Source organism: Cherax quadricarinatus, chromosome 58 (assembly GCF_038502225.1).
Source record: "Cherax quadricarinatus isolate ZL_2023a chromosome 58, ASM3850222v1, whole genome shotgun sequence".
NCBI classification, from domain to species: domain Eukaryota; kingdom Metazoa; phylum Arthropoda; class Malacostraca; order Decapoda; family Parastacidae; genus Cherax; species Cherax quadricarinatus.
The window spans coordinates 13782857-13796344 of NC_091349.1; positions in this window are offsets into that span (position 1 = coordinate 13782857).

Below are 13488 nucleotides of genomic sequence, written 5' to 3' on the forward strand. Positions count from 1 at the left end.
AGACCTTATATAAGGGGGCAATTATGCGTGTGCAGGTCAATGGTCGGTTAGGCGAGCCGGTTCAGATGGGTAGGGGATTGAGGCAACGCTGTCCCATATCACAATTATTGTTTGCGTGTTTTTAGGATCCTTTTTATAGGGTGGTGCAGGCTAGTTTTTTTGGGGGGTTTGGGGGTTATGAGAGAGATGGGTGGACTGGTATTGTGGGTTATGTTGATGATACTACAGTCTTGGTAGATGATGTTGACTTACTGCAGGTGGAGGGAATCGTAAATATTTTTGGTGAAGCAACTGGAATGAGAATTAATGCTAAGAAGACTAAATTCATGGCGGTGGAAAATTGGGATCAAATGAATGGGAGTATGAGGGGTAGGTGGGATGTGGTCGACCAACTTAAAATATGTGGGATTGTGTATGCTCGTGAGCCAATGATGGCACATGAGGTGAACTCAGTGCGGGTTGTAGATAGTGTATTAAAACGAATTGGAGGTTTGAGGTCTGCACATCTAACGTTGCACCAACAAGTAATCGTGACAAACATGCTTTTATATAGTAAATTATGGCATGTGGCGGCAATGTATCCATTATTGCGTCGAGAGGTTACGAAATTGTTGCGTAGGGTATTTCGTTTTATTTGGGGATCAGGCTGTGAATGGTTAAGCAGAGGGGTAATCACTCTGCCGATTGGCCATGGTGGGCTGGGGCTCATACCGCTGGAATGAAGAATCATGAGTATTTATGTGAAACGGAGTTTTCTACGAGAGGGTGGGGAAAATGGGAGAAGGATTGAGAAAGTGCACGAGGACATAAAGTGGTGGTGGACTGGGAAGGATTTACGAGTAGGGGAGGCGATGCTGCGAGTTTTGATGGTGGCGAGAAATCCAGATAGAATTAAGCTGCGTGTAATCGAGAGAGTGGGGGGGGTAGGAAGTAGCGGCCGTGGAAGGAGCATACCTGATGTATGGCTGGCGCAACATATGGGAACGTCTCCGGAAGTTGCGCATCAGGCCGGGGGTATGCGAGGTAATGTATAGATTTTTACACGGGATTTTGCCGTCAGGGACTGTCTTATTCAATCGCAAGCTCCGGGAAGGAGGGGAATGTCGAGCGTGTGGTGAATTGGAATCCATTTTTCACGTAGTGTATTTTTGTGAAAGCATAGGGAGGGTCAGGGAATGGTTAGGGCGGGCTATTCGTTTTATGGGGGGGGGGGTTGCAGGTGTTGAGAGTGTTAAGTTTAGACATTAATGGGGTGGGTGTGCAGGTTAAAAATACGGTGGCATATATAGTAACTGATTTTGTGTACACTTCATGGGCAATGAGAGAAGTAGGAGAGGGTGAAAGGATTAAAGTGTTAGCAGCTACTTTTTATAGAACTAAATGTCGCAATAAGGAAGTATATGGAAGGGGATGGAACACAGAGTTTACGGAGAGTTACCGGGATTTTCGGCTGCGTGACTTATGGAATTTGTAGGTTAATGGGATGCAATGGGCTAGCCTCCCTTCCAGTGGTGTGTGGTGGTGATTGGGTAAGTAAATGTGAAGTACGCATGAATATTTTTTTTTATATTTTATTAAAAACAGACAATACATATATATATCGGGTTATACATAGCCAATATAAGTTCTTCATATCTAAACATACTGTACGTTTTGCTGTGCCCTTACACAATTATTATTATTATTAAAGATTCGCCGGTATTCTCCCGGCCCGGGCCTTTTCCAAGTGGTGGCCCGGCCTTGGCTCCTTCTTTAGGGAGTGTCTGAGACCTAAGTCTCCCATGGGAGGAGGCACAAGTACCTCCTCATCTTTGGGACCAACTGTCCCCAGGCCTAGCCACAAGCTAGGCCTCTCTGGTCTGCCATCCCCACCCCAAGGGGGCAAATGGGAATGACAGTCTTATGAGCTAAAGGCTCGGGCTCAGGCACCTACCCTACCCTAGAAGGGTTAGGCATGGTGTCGATCCCCTTACACAAAATTTCTCTCATCCCTTGTACAGTTTTTATCCCTGAACCCTTATACTATATACAAGTTTATACAATATTAGGCATGTCAGAAGAACAATGACCTATTCAGTAAATGTCAAATATATACTCTTCACTCAACTTATAGATTTATTATGCCATTAGATTTAATTCCATTAAAAACAATGTAAGACTGTAAATTAATACAAAATAAAAACAATCCTCTTACCCCATCCCAACCGCTAATTACAATATACTCACTGAAAAACTGCATTCAGTAAATTCAGACAGTTAACTTACCCCCCCCCCCTTTTAAAACCCATTTCACCATATTGCTTAACAACACACCATTGTTCTTTTAAATAACTACTCGACAATAGTTATAAAAGCCTACTGCTATCCTAACATCACAATTGATATTAATACACAAGATGTGTATAGAAAGGGGTTTAGTTATAGGTAATACATATTTTAAGAAAAAGAGGATAAATAAGTATACAAGATATGATGTAGGGCGAAATGATAGCAGTTTGCTGGATTATGTATTGGTAGATAAAAGACTGTTGAGTAGACTTCAGGATGTACATGTTTATAGAGGGGCCACAGATATATCAGATCACTTTCTAGTTGTAGCTACACTGAGAGTAAAAGGTAGATGGGATACAAGGAGAATAGAAGCATCAGGGAAGAGAGAGGTGAAGGTTTATAAACTAAAAGAGGAGGCAGTTAGGGTAAGATATAAACAGCTATTGGAGGATAGATGGGCTAATGAGAGCATAGGCAATGGGGTCGAAGAGGTATGGGGTAGGTTTAAAAATGTAGTGTTAGAGTGTTCAGCAGAAGTTTGTGGTTACAGGAAAGTGGGTGCGGGAGGGAAGAGGAGCGATTGGTGGAATGACAATGTAAAGAGAGTAGCAAGGGAGAAAAAGTTAGCATATGAGAAGTTTTTACAAAGTAGAAGTGATGCAAGGAGGGAAGAGTATATGGAGAAATAGAGATAGGTTAAGAGAGTGGTGAAGCAATGTAAAAAGAGAGCAAATGAGAGAGTGGGTGAGATGTTATCAACAAATTTTGTTGAAAATAAGAAAAAGTTTTGGAGTGAGATAAACAAGTTAAGGAAGCCTAGGGAACAAATGGATTTGTCAGTTAAAAATAGGAGAGGAGAGTTATTAAATGGAGAGTTAGAGGTATTGGGAAGATGGAGGGAATATTTTGAGGAATTGTTAAATGTTGATGAAGATAGGGAAGCTGTGATTTCGTGTATAGGGCAAGGAGGAATAACGCCAGTTGTGAGTGTGGGCGAAGTTCGTGAGGCAGTAGGTAAAATGAAAGGGGGTAAGGCAGCCGGGATTGATGGGATAAAGATAGAAATATTAAAAGCAGGTGGGGATATAATTTTGGAGTGGTTGGTGCAATTATTTAATAAATGTATGGAAGAGGGTAAGGTACCTAGGGATTGGCAGAGAGCATAAGAACATAAGAACATAAGAACGAAGGAACACTGCAGAAGGCCTACTGGCCCATGCGAGGCAGGTCCAAGTCTCCTACCGGCTTAAGCCAATGCACCCAACCTAGTCAGGTCAGGTCACATTGACTTAAGGGAGGAACACGGCAACCGACCTGGTAGCACAAGCTATCAGGTCCAACTCACACCCACCCACATCCACTCATGTATTTATCCAACCTATTTTTAAAGCTAAACAACGTTCTGGCCTCTATAACTGTACTCGGGAGTTTGTTCCACTCATCCACAACTCTATTACCAAACCAGTACTTTCCTATATCCTTCCTGAATCTGAATTTTTCCAACTTAAAACCATTGCTGCGAGTCCTGTCTAGGCTAGATATTTTCAGCACACTATTTACATCCCCTTTATTTATTCCAGTCTTCCATTTATACACCTCAATCATATCCCCCCTAATTCTACGTCTTTCTAGAGAGTGCAGATTCAGGGCCCTTAGTCTATCCTCATAGGGAAGGTTTCTGATACATGGGATCAACTTTGTCATCCTCCTTTGTACATTTTCCAGAGAATTTATATCCATTCTGTAATACGGTGACCAAAACTGTGCAGCATAATCTAAATGAGGCCTAACCAAGAATGTATAGAGTTGAAGAACAACCTGAGGACTCCGATTATTTATGCTTTTTGATATGAAGCCAAGGATTCTATTAGCTTTATTGCGAACACTTATGCACTGTTGTCTTGGTTTCAGATTACTGCTAACCAGAACTCCTAAATCTTTTTCGCAATCCGTAATATTAAGATCTACATTATTTAGTTTATATGTGGCATGGTTATTGTCCTGTCCAACATTTAGAACTTTGCATTTGTCTATATTAAACTGCATCTGCCACTTCTCCGACCACTGCATCCGTCTATTCAAATCTTCCTGGAGTGCTCGAATGTCCTCGTCAGAATGAATTCGACGGCCTATTTTGGTGTCATCGGCAAACTTGTCGATGTCGCTCTTTATGCCCTCATCTATGTCGTTTATGTAGATTGTGAACAGCAGGGGGCCCAACACTGACCCCTGTGGAACACCGCTCGTGACGCTTCCCCACTCTGATTTCTCCCCATTTATGCAAACTCTCTGCTGCCTATTTGTCAACCATGCCTCTATCCAGGAAAAAATTTCTCCTCCTATTCCACGTGCTTTAATTTTCCTCAATAGTCTCTGATGTGGGACCCTGTCAAAAGCCTTACTGAAGTCCATATACACAATATCATATTCATTACCATGATCTACCTCCTCAAATACCTTAGTGAAAAAAGTTAATAAATTCGTAAGGAAGGAACGCCCCTTTGTAAAACCATGCTGAGATTCGTTGATTAAGTTATGCTTTTCAAGGTGGCTACGAACTGCCTCGGCAATTATTGATTCCATAAATTTTCCCACTATGGAGGTTAGGCTTATTGGTCTATAGTTCGAAGCTAAGGACCTGTCACCTGTTTTGAAAATAGGTATCACATTTGCCATTTTCCACTTATCTGGCACCATGCCAGTTTGTAGTGATATGTTGAAAAGATTAGCCAAAGGTGTGCTAAGCTCCTCTTTACATTCCTTTAGAACCCTTGCATACAGTTCATCAGGGCCTGGGGATTTGTTAGGTTTTAATTTATCTATTTGCCTAAGGACCATGTCACTTGTGACCCTAATCGTGCACAGTTTATTATCGTCCTGTTCTACATAATTTATCATTACTGGAATATCGCTGGTATCCTCCTGTGTAAAAACTGAGAGGAAGTATGTGTTAAAAATTCTACACATTTCCTTATCACTGTCAGTGAGCTGACCCGAGGAACTTTTGAGTGGGCCTATCTTGTCCCTGATCTTACTTCTGTATACCTGAAAGAATCCTTTTGGGTTAGTCTTCGATTGTCTTGCAACTTTAACCTCATAATCTCTTTTTGCTTTTCTAATTCCCTTTTTTATTTCTCTCTTTAACTGAATATATCGATTTCTTAATTGCCCCTCTCCTCTTTTGATTTGCCTATATATGCCTCTCTTTTGACCAATCAGATATTTTAATCTATTGTTCATCCATTTAGGATTATTTTTGTTTGATCTGATTTCCCTATTTGGAACATAATTTGACTGAGCAGCTAGAACTATGCCCTGGAAAGCATCATATCGGCAACCATCACCACCTACCTGACCCTTAGTCAGGTCATTCCAGTTCAGCCCACCTAAGTAATTTTTCAGTCCTATGAAATCAGCCAAGCGAAAGTCAGGGACGGAGACTTGATTGCCATTATTAGGGGAATTCCATGATATATTAAAACTGAGTGATTGTGTGGACCAGGTGTTTACAGTGAAACATATAAGTGAACAGTATTTAGATAAGGCTAAAGAGGTCTTTTTGGCATTTATGGATTTGGAAAAGGCGTATGACAGGGTGGATAGGGGGGCAATGTGGCAGATGTTGCAGGTGTATGGTGTGGGAGGTAGGTTACTGAAAGCAGTGAAGAGGATAGTGAGGCTCAAGTTAGAGTATGTAGGAAAGAGGGAAATTATTTCCCAGTAAAAGTAGGCCTTAGACAAGGATGTGTGATGTCACTGTGGTTGTTTAATATATTTATAGATGGGGTTGTAAGAGAAGTAAATGCGAGGGTCTTGGCAATAGGCGTGGAGTTAAAAGATAAAGAATCACACATAAAGTGGGAGTTGTCACAGTTGCTCATTGCTGATGACACTGCTCTTGGGAGATTCTGAAGAGAAGCTGCAGAGATTGGTGGATGAATTTGGTAGGGTGTGCAAAAGAAGAAAATTAAAAGTGAATACAGGAAAGAGTAAGGTAATGAGGATAACAAAAAGATTAGGTGATGAAAGATTAGATATCAGATTGGAGGGAGAGAGAATGGAGGAGGTGAATGTATTCAGATATTTGGGAGTGGACGTGTCAGCGGATTACCAACAGACCCCTGGCAGTCTTCAAGCTGGCACTGGACAAGCACCTAAAGTCAGTTCCTGATCAGCCGGGCTGTGGCTCGTACGTTGGTTTGCGTGCAGCCAGCAGCAACAGCCTGGTTGATCAGGCGCTGATCCACCAGGAGGCCTGGTCACAGACCGGGCCGCGGGGGCGTTGACCCCCGAAACTCTCTCCAGGTAAACTCCAGGTATGAAAGATGAGGTGAATCATAGAATTGAAGAGGGGAAAAAGGTGAGTGGTGCACTTAGGAGTCTGTGGAGACAAAGAACTTTGTCCTTTGAGGCAAAGAGGGGAATGTATGAGAGTATAGTTTTACCAACGCTCTTATGTGGGTGTAAAGCATGGGTGATGAATGTTGCAGCGAGGAGAAGGCTGGAGGCAGTGGAGATGTCATGTCTGAGGGCAATGTGTGGTGTGAATATAATGCAGAGAATTCGTAGTTTGGAAGTTAGGAGGAGGTGCGGGATTACCAAAACTGTTGTCCAGAGGGCTGAGGAAGGGTTGTTGAGGTGGTTCGGACATGTAGAGAGAATGGAGCGAAACAGAATGACTTCAAGAGTGTATCAGTCTGTAGTGGAAGGAAGGCAGGGTAGGGGTCGGCCTAGGAAAGGTTGGAGGGAGGGGGTAAAGGAGGTTTTGTGTGCAAGGGGCTTGGACTTCCAGCAGGGATGCGTGAGCGTGTATGATAGGAGTGAATGGAGACAAATGGTTTTTAATACTTGACGTGCTGTTGGAGTGTGAGCAAAGTAACATTTATGAAGGGATTCAGGGAAACCGGCAGGCCGGACTTGAGTCCTGGAGATGGAAAGTACAGTGCCTGCACTCTGAAGGAGGGGTGTTAATGTTGCAGTTTAAAAACTGTAGTGTAAAGCACCCTTCTGGCAAGACAGTGATGGAGTGAATGATGGTGAAAGTTTTTCTTTTTCGGGCCACCCTGCCTTGGTGGGAATCGGCCAGTGTGATAATAAAAAAAATAAAAAAAACACAAGACGTATACCGCTACTGCACATCTGTAACCACTCCCGCTCCGACAAAATATGTTACACTTATTATTTACCTAAAATAATACCGTTGTATAATGCTATACAAAGTACATTGAAATGACAATTGAAACAAAGTAACGAAAAGGGAACATACAACAAGCATGTGTTGAATACATATAAACCTACACATCACATACACCACAGTACTATCTTTGTATAACACCTTTGAGGACAAAAGGAGAATCCAGACATACTTAGGTCATGCCTTGTGTCACCTCAAGCCATCAAACACACAAATACTGTGAGATGTACCCTCTCACACATTATACACACAATAATGTAGTGCAACAACACTACTTACATATTGTATTCAAAACCTTCTTAAAAACAATGTGAAAAACATATCTTACACAACTACCCAGACCAAACTCACATCACAACAGAAGCTTATTTATTATATTACCAAACATACCACACACTCTAACATCTATACACATTTCCATACTCAAGAAAACTAGCCCGCCGCAACCCCTTACTTTACACTTAAATCTCTTAAATCCTTCAACCTAAATCTACGATAACCTTCAGTAAATGCTGTCTCCCATCTTCCCCCATAAAGATCCCTATTGCGGCACTTTGTTCTAAACATCGTGGCCCCTAACACTCTTATCCTTTCCTCGACTCCCACCTCCCTCATTGCCCAAGATATATAAATAAAATCAGTGACCACATACGCAACCGCATTCACCACCTGCTGACTCCACCCACCTATATCTAAACTTAACACCCGCAACACCTGTAACCCTTCCCCACCCACTAACCTAACTACTCTACTTAGCCAGACCCTCACATCTTCTAAACAAGTACAAAAGTACACCGCGTGAAATATAGTTTCCGGACATCTACACGCTTTGCACTCCCCACCCTCCCTTAATCTCCTATTAAATAACACAACCCCAGACGGCAAGATCCCATGTAAAAACCTAAACATTACCTCCCTGACACTTGGTTTTACACGTAGTTGTTGAAGACATTTCCATACAGAACCCCTTGCATACATAGGGTATGCCCCCTCAACTGCCGCCACCACAGACCCCCCCCTCCCCGCCCTCTCAAGAACCTTCAATTTAAGCTGTTTCAGATCCCTTACCTTCAGTAAAACTCGCAACATAGCCTCCCCAAACATTAAATCCCTACCCCTCCACCACCGTTGCATATCCATGCGCAGTCTTTCAAGGCGCCCCCGCTCACCCCCTCCCTCACAAACCCCCTTTTTAGAAACACACTCAACATACGCTTCTCAAGAGGTATAAGCCCCAGCCCCCCCTGGCTAACGGGAAGCGACACCAACCAATTACTTAGCCAGTCACAACCCGATCCCCATATAAATCTGAATACCCGCAGTTGCAACCATTGCACCTCACACCGTCGTAACGGATATATTGCCACCACGTGCCATAACTTGCTATACAACAGGACATTCGTGACTATAACCCTTTGATGCAACGTTAATTGCTCTGCGCTCAAACCTCCCAATCTTTTCAAAACTCCATCCACGGTGGTCCTCGAATTTGCCTCTTGTGCATCCCTATCATTCCGCATGTACACTATCTCACATATCAACAACTGATCCACCACACGCCACTCGCCCTCTACAGTCTCACCATTATGTATGCTATCCCCTAGATCCAAATACTTGGACTTTACTACATTAATTTTCATCCCCGTAGCCTCACCAAAAACGTCTATCACCCTTCCTACCTTATGTAAATCCCTCACATCCTTCACCAAGACAGTCGTATCATCCACGTAACCCACTATACCCGCTCCCCCTTCTCGTGCAAGACCTACCCTCGCTCTCGCTATACTCCACCTAACTGCCCTATAAAAGGGTTCCTGAAGACATGCAAACAAAATTTGCGACAGAGGGCATCCCTGTCGCAAACCCCTTCCCATCTGTATGCTACCACCTAGTCGTCCATTAACCTGTATTCTCATAACTGCACCCAAATACAAAGTTTTTGCCCAAGAAACAATTTCCCTCCCGAAACCCAACCAACGCATAAAACTCCATAATGCATCCCTTTCTACACTATCATAAGCAGCTCTCCAATCCAGAGCCAAAACACCCCCTCCCCCCTCCCCCCTATGCTCTATAAAACTCCTAATAACTCCATGCCCTTCATACATTGATCTACCCGGTATGCCATATTGTCCTCTATCAATTACTTTACCTAAAACCTGTTTGATTCTGTTCCCTAATACCCTTGCAAATAACTTATAATCACCGCACATAAGCGATATTGCACGGTAATCTTCTACCGTGGTCTGTCCACCCTTCGGCACTAATACAACAACAGCAGTCCTTTGCTGCTCACCCATTGCCCCATCTTCCTTCATTACATTGAACAATCTGACTAAAAATCTCCTCAATACTTCCCAGTTCTTAACATAAAAATCATTAGGCAACCCGTCTACACCTAAACTTGCCTTACCTAAACTTGCACCTGCTATAGCTTGCCAAATTTCCCCTTCCGTAATCTGTCCTTCCAAAGTCTCCCTATCTCTACCATCAAGCTTGCATTGCACATAACCACCCATTTCCCTTAAAGCATCATCTCGTATGCCCACATGTTGTGCATATGACCTAAACCATGCATCAAGATATCCACTCATACCTTCAGTCGACATCAATACCTGCCCTTCCCTATACCCTCCCATCCCCACATGAACAGTTAATCCCATCATCTCCGTAGCCGCTCTCCTCTTACACTGTCCTCTCAACACACGTCGATGGCCTATCACCCCATAATACCTCCTCCAACCCCGCCAAAACGCGTGCACCATCAAATCTTTCTATTTGCAAATCCCTAATGCTCTCCTTTAATCCCTCAATATCTCCCACCGGGCAACTAACCCTCCCACGTTCATAGCAAGCTCTCAACTGCCCCTCAAGATAAGATTGAAACCCATACTTTAACCTATTATATTTCCCCCCACTACTTACATAAAAATCCTTAATACCTGATTTCGCCACCGAGTCCCACCAACTAACCAGATCACCATTCCCAGGTGCTTCTGCCTCCAACCCCTCCCAAAACTGTTTAAATGACTTCATGCAACAACTTTACATTTAACTTCCAATACCCCCTACCCCTTCGTGGCAACCCCTCCCAACCCAAATCCACCAAAACACCCCTATGATTAGAAAATACCACATCCAACACCCTCACCCTATGTATTACTACCCTTCTGGGTACGTACAAACGATCGAGCCTAGCAGCATACCCACGCCTAATAAATGTATGCTCTACCTCCTCCCCCCACAGATATCGATCAAACCCACCCCTGATAACAATTCTCTCAATATTCCCATACAATGCCCCGCCCCCCTCGGTTCCACATCCTTACACCTTATCACACAGTTCCAATCACCTCCTATCACGGCTACCCCAGGCAATCCACGCAAGTAGTAAACCAGCACGTCCCTCACAGATTTATTCTTAACACGTACGTCACCCTCTGCCGGGCCATACACACACACCAACGTCATCTGTACCTGACCCCACAATCCATCCACACGTATCACCCTCCCCTCCCCCCCTTCACAATGCCTGACAACCAACGGGCTAGTTTCCTTTACCAATATAGCCACACCGCCTTTCAATCTGACTGCATGCTCAACATACACCTTATATCCCTCCACCTTCAACTCATAACCATGTCTATAATTATGCTCCTGCAAGAACACAACGTCAACACCATGACGCTCCAAAAACTCCCTAAACCACTTACACTTTCTCTGCGACCTCAAACCATTGATGTTTAATGTCAAGCACTTAAAGCCGACAAAGAAGGTTTCCCTCTTGACACAACCTTTTTGTCACCTGATCGCCTCATTGCACTCTTATCCCTTCCCCCCTTTTTGTGCACTCTTACTTGATCCCTGTCCCTGAGTGTCTTTTGAACCCCTCTGCATGACATCCGCCCATGTTTTCTTCCCTGAACGTTGTGTGGGCGTAAGCACTTCATCTGAATCATAAAGCGCTGCTGCGCGCTTTCGAGTCGTACCGTCGACCTGCATCTCGTCATCAAGCTTATCACCACGATGAACCTCAACTTCCACCGTATTCACCGACAAGACAGCCTTGTCACACACCTTAGGACGAACTACCTTCGCCCCGCCATCCTCTATAGTAGTCTCAAGATCCAGGACCGTGCCTTCTTCCTGATAAGGCCCCGTGCCCAAAATGTCCACAAGCGTCGTCCTTATCGATGCTTCCTCCTTGCTATCATTCACTTCCGCGATGATCTCCTCCAATGCCTGAACCACGTCCAAGGAAGGGGAGTCCCCCCACTCGTAGCACCTGCCATCTTCTCTGCCCTCTCAACCTCCTCACTCCATGACGCACTCTGTGGAGGCAGTGTCGAAAAAGGCTGCTCTTGATCCACTCTCCTCTCCTCTACGTTTCTTCGTTGTTGCAGGTCGTTGTCTCCACGTCCTCTACCACATTGCACTGCCAGGTGTTCATACGACCCGCACAAACGACAAGTGCGTCGTTGCCCTGCATATGTCACAAATACCTGAGTTCTGAAATCGCCCATCACCACATACGACGGTATAGGATGTCGTATCATCATCTTTGCAGAGTATGTACCCTCAGGTATCCCCATATACGTACCAGCTGACCACCTTCCTGCAGTGACCGTATGTACCGTCCCATATTTACTAATGGCAAACCTTATGTCAGATGCATCCGCCTCGAATGGCACATTCCTGATCTTCACCCAAGTGAAGTAACTTGATACATCATGCATCCTCACCGTGACAGCATGATTCACAGGTATGGCCACTGCCTGAAACTTGTTCACCACTGCCTCATACATACTCGCCGAATTGAATTTAAGAAATATCCTCTTCGTGCCATTCAAGGCAAGTCCACAAATCTCTTCAGTAACTACGCCGTAGGTGTCTCTAATTATTGCTGGTAGAAGTAACTCCATAGACGGCCCCGTGATAGCTCCACTGGTTAATTCAATACAGACTGTATTAACCCGCCGGCGACAAGCCTGCGCCATGTTGTGAAAATATTACTGCACCCAGTCAACACCAGGGAGTAGCAGCAGCACACGTCCTCTCTACTCAAGGGTTGAGAGACGAATGTGAACTGACGCATGAATATAGGATGGTGTGAAGGAAGAGTGTGTGAGGTGAAGAATAGTTCAATGCTTACAAGTCATCATTGTATTCAGTTAATGTGTTATACCCTGGTATAATAGGGTTAGTGATGAACACAAACATTGACATTCATATGCAGGTGTGTGAGTGTAAGTAATACGTGTATTGTTAAGCGGGAATATACTTTCATGTATGTGCACGCATTACACTTGTGTGTGAGGGCATGTATGATCAGACCCAGGAAATGGGTGACAGCGTATGGTGTATTAGTCATATAATACTTACAAGGTGCTTCATTGCATTTGTATATTCCAAATGTCTGAGTGTGACAATAGCTTATCATATATGGCAAGTGTAGTACCTGTTAAGGTAAATGTTTCGAAGATGTATTTGTAGTTTCATATTAGTGTCATGTAGGTAATGTTTTCTCAATTGTTTTCTAATTTGCATATGTAAAGAGTGCCAATTGTGGATGACCGACATAAGACGGAGCACACTTAAACCCCATGGGGTGGTTAGAGTGAGCACAGATCTGTCTTGATGTTACACAATCAAAGCTTAGATTGAATGCTCAGTGTATCAGCGTGATTTTGTGAATGGAGCTGTGTTGGATGTAAAGGTAAATGAGTACATACACTATTAATCTTGTTATCACATGTGTATGCATACTTTAGTATGTGTACAATATATCAGTGTCATAATTGTGAGTCGCGTATTGTGCACGTTTTACAGGTCGACAAGGGGTTTTTCGTTTAAGCAGGAAGGAGTGCAGGTGTACTGAGTGGTACTTTGTTTGGTTTTGGATTCTTTTTTATTCACCCACGGGCGTGGGTGAGTTGGTAACGTAATTATGGACAGCGCTGTGCTGCTAAGATGTATCATTGTTGAGAGACAGTAAACTGGGTGGTGGAATCATTACTGAAAGT